Raw genomic sequence first — 4461 nt, forward strand, 5'->3', positions numbered from 1 at the left:
TTTAGAGAAACAGATTCTCAGAAAGCGTCTTGCAGCTGTTCCAACTGCTTATTTGGATTCCGCCTCTGATCCAGAAATCCAAAACTTGAGAAAAGTAAGTTCTTTATTTACTTACAAAGATTCAAAACTTATAAAAATCCAATTAAAAGAAAATATTTCTTATAATATACAATCTCTTAATAATCTTTTACAAATGTTATAGTGAAATGAAATAATTCAATTATTAATATTAAGAAAATGTAATTTTATTAAATTGTGCTAAACATAAGTATGTAGGATTCTACGCTAAAACACACATTATATCTGACGCATAGTCCTACTTTTTTGTCTTTTATAGCGATTTTAATTTGCCGACATTGACTGGAATTTTCGGATGTTAATCAAATAGTGCCTTTTGTTAATTTTCTTTTTAAATCCTTTTTAAATCCTTAAAAAATCATATCTTTGCAACAAAAAACTTTTAATTCCTTAAAAGTTTTTTGTTGCAAAGATATGATTTTTTTGTTAAAGAAAAAGTACATTTTGGAACAATTTTCATTTTTGCCTGATGGTTTTTCCTTTATAACTTTATAATAAATCATTTTTCGGCAATGTCAGTTGTGCAGTCACATTTTTGAGATTCTAAACATTTATTTGAAAAAAAAGATCAGTGAAAAATATTGGTAGGAACCAAAATAATAGCTTCTCAAAGTTGAAAAAGTCTCCCAAGTACGAAGATGTATTTACGTAAATATTGTAATTGATTTTTGCAGTGTAAGTACACGCGGTGAGGCGAATTCAGACCGTCGCGACGTGCAAATTCAAACAACGACGCGTTACCTTTACCGCCGCGCGTCGTTGCCTACGAGCTAGACGCGATGGCGCCGTACATAAACTTTGACGTTTTATTTTATAACTCGATAGTTATTGCAAATATAGCAAAATAGTATACTTTTTTGTCTCTTTTCATCTCCTCTATATTCTCAAAACGGTAGGTTTCCTAGTTTCCGGACACCCTGTATAGTAGCAATATTAAATCGTCAGCTTTTTTATAGTGTAACGGTACGCGGTTTCGGTCGGTTCGGTGCGGTGCGGGAACTTCGGGATCGGACCGGATAAGGCTCGTCGGTTGGTCAGGTGTCCGCAATGACTATACCCAGTGTTTTACGTAGCAAAAGATAGTGGATGCTTTATTGATAATAACAGTTGCAAAAAGAGTTGACAGAATGAACAGGAACGGAAATAAACATAACTAACGAAATAGAGAGATATCAAAATAAAAGATACTGAATAATACTGATCGCGCTCATAACATAGAGATTGCAAGAGAGACAATGCTAGAGATAACAGTAGTATACAGATTGCAATATGGCTGGTACTCGGCTTACCAGCTACGCGGCGCGGTTTATAGCTACTGCTAGAACTATCTATGTACAAAGTTTTTCGGCTAAACTAGGAAGTTATGCGGGCGGCTTGCCCGTACGGTCGGGGAGTCGCGGGGCGCGGCGGGATTGGCTAACGCGGTCGTGTAAGCGTGTGCGCAAATGCGGGTCGTTGCCGGTGCGGTCGCCGCCGCGATTCGCCCGAGCGCGCCCCGTGCAAGTGGGGCGCTCGATCGACAGGTTGCTTGTGCCCTGCCGATATGGGTTACGAAGTTTGTCGGTTCGACGGTAACGGTATTCGAGGACGACGGTGATTGGTCGAGAATGCTCGGCCGGTGATGATGACGAGAATGCTCGTCGAGGATCTCGGACGTGATTGGTCGAGAATGCTCGGCCGGTGATGATGACGAGAATGCTCGTCGAGGATCTCGGACGTGATTGGTCGAGAATGCTCGGCCGGTGATGAGAATGCTCGTCGAGGATATCTGAGATGACTGGTCGAGAATACTCGGCCGGTGATGATGACGAGAATGCTCGTCGAGGATCTCGGACGTGATTGGTCGAGAATGCTCGGCCGGTGATGATGACGAGAATGCTCGTCGAGGATCTCGGACGTGATTGGTCGAGAATGCTCGGCCGGTGATGAGAATGCTCGTCGAGGATATCTGAGATGACTGGTCGAGAATACTCGGCCGAGGATAGCGACGGGAATGCCCGTCGAGGATATCGGAGTGCGACGAGAATGCTCGTCTTTAAGGAGCGATCGAGAATGCTCGGTCTGTGGACGGGTCGGATAGTCGGACGGATCTGCTCTGTGTGTTCCCACTGCCGGCTTATATATCCGAACGCGCGGCCGAGCAAGCCAATCCGCGCGTTCGGTCGGTTGAGCCAGAGTGGGAGCGTTACGGAACGCCACGGTCGGCGCGCGTGTCGCCGCGTGGTTGCACGGCGAAGTTCGGTTGTGCGCGCACGTGGTCCTCGGCTGCACTCGGCTTTCGGTGTTTGGTGGCCGGAACGGAGGCGCACGGACGGTGGAGGGGCGTATCGTTACAATAGTATAATATTTGTTGACAAGAGGAGGATTCGACGTAGTCTCGAAATTTTTCTATTTTCTATGTGCCAACCATAACCGCGCCATGAGTATGAAACTAAGAATTCTGCTAAAATTATATCTTATTTTTATAAAAAAGCATTTTTAAATTCCCTCATTTTTTAAAAATAACATTTTATATTAAATAATTAAAAACGGTTTAAAAATTATATATAACAATTAAAAAATATAAGATAAAAAGAATCGTATCCGCGGGAATCGATCCTGGTATTCCAAGTGTACCAATCACGGATTGAGAATCATTCTTCTGTAACAGTACTTATAGATGCTGGAAATATTTAATCGTCATTTTTTCGAGAATGCCTAAGTTTCGCAACTAACGGTTTTACTACAATAAAGGTGTAAGTGAATAGTACACACCCATAAAATTTTATTAAAATCGGCGAGATCATTGTCGGAATTTCCCCTTGTAAACAAATACCAGAACTTTCACTTAAACTATAATCCTACGTACACTCATTCACGCAGCCAAGAATTCAAATGTTCAATACAAAATCATCTCTCGAAATCTTTCTTTATCGATTATTACTAAGTGTTGTTGTAATGGCGGGTATGGCACCTTTATATCAACTTAGTGACAAATAAAAACCAAAATAAGTTACACCGACCTGTTTTCAAACCACCAGACGTAACTATACACACACACACACACACACACACACACACACACACACACACACACACAAAAATATTACAGTAGAACCTCGTTTATCTAAGCTTCGATTAACCGACACTCCGCGTAATCCGAGGCACTGAATTCATCCGAACACTCCGTATTATCCAAGGCGGTAACTCAAATAATACGGAAAAACTCGCATAATACGGAGCGAAGCCATGAACGCGCGCGATTGTTGTTGCTATTTTGTTTTAACATGCATAAACTTGTACAAGCTTGTGTGTTATAAACCAAATGCAGCAGTTCCGATCCTAGAGTCGTGATGGTTCAGAAACGATGGTCATTACTGTAAGTGACCTCTTATTAATAAAAAGATGGAGAGATATTGCAGCTAAAAAACACATGACCAAATTAAAACAGTCTCGTATTACTGACTTTGTTAAGCCAATGACGCATAAGAATAATGTGCATTCGTTATAAATCTTATATTTTTATACATGTATCTGCTCATATTACATTTTTTCAAATTCATACATACGTAAAAATAAAAAGCCTTTTAATTATATCTGTGTTCCGTATTAACCGAGATTTCGGTTATCCGATGTACGCTTTTCCCACATTACCACGGATAAATAAGGTTGTACTGTATAACATATTCTAAAGTTCATGACCTTTTACTTTTTCTATTTTATAAAACACATAGTGGTAACAAAATACTGAACGTCATTCGAAATTTGTTAATGATATTAGTTAATTATATATTTAAAAAATTAGCGGAATTGACATTAAACTTTTCATTTATAATATATACATTAATGAATGCAATCAGTAATACATTACACACGTATACATTAATGTAAACAGTATATAAAGTAAACAGTATAAAAATAATTTTTAATGTTTTATTACAGTAAGTAATGAATTGAGCCAATAACAAACCAATATTGAGTCAATAATAAGTTAGTATTTAATAATTAAGCACTAGTCAAATAATCACTGAAATAATATTAGTACAGCAGACGAGGATATTACGGTTACTGTCGACATTACGGCTACCCCCATGTAAAATATTGATTACAACAAAGTTATACATTAAATAAACATTGATGCCATATTCTTTCTTCTCTTTTTTTTAATTATTATAAATTTCTTAGTCATTCTTAGTATTAAATAACGACAAAAAAATGTTGTTTTACTTACCGTTGTTCTGCACCTTGGCGTGGCGACTCAACAGATTCTTTTTTGGTCTGACTCTATCCTACGTCGCAGTCTGTTAGCGGTGTTATTCCAGTTGCGCATATCACTCATATATATATCACGTACGTTAAAACGAGACCCTACCTGGCGATGATTTGGTTGGAGAGACCAGGCCT

Source organism: Solenopsis invicta, unplaced genomic scaffold, assembly GCF_016802725.1.
Source record: "Solenopsis invicta isolate M01_SB unplaced genomic scaffold, UNIL_Sinv_3.0 scaffold_131, whole genome shotgun sequence".
NCBI lineage: Eukaryota > Metazoa > Arthropoda > Insecta > Hymenoptera > Formicidae > Solenopsis > Solenopsis invicta.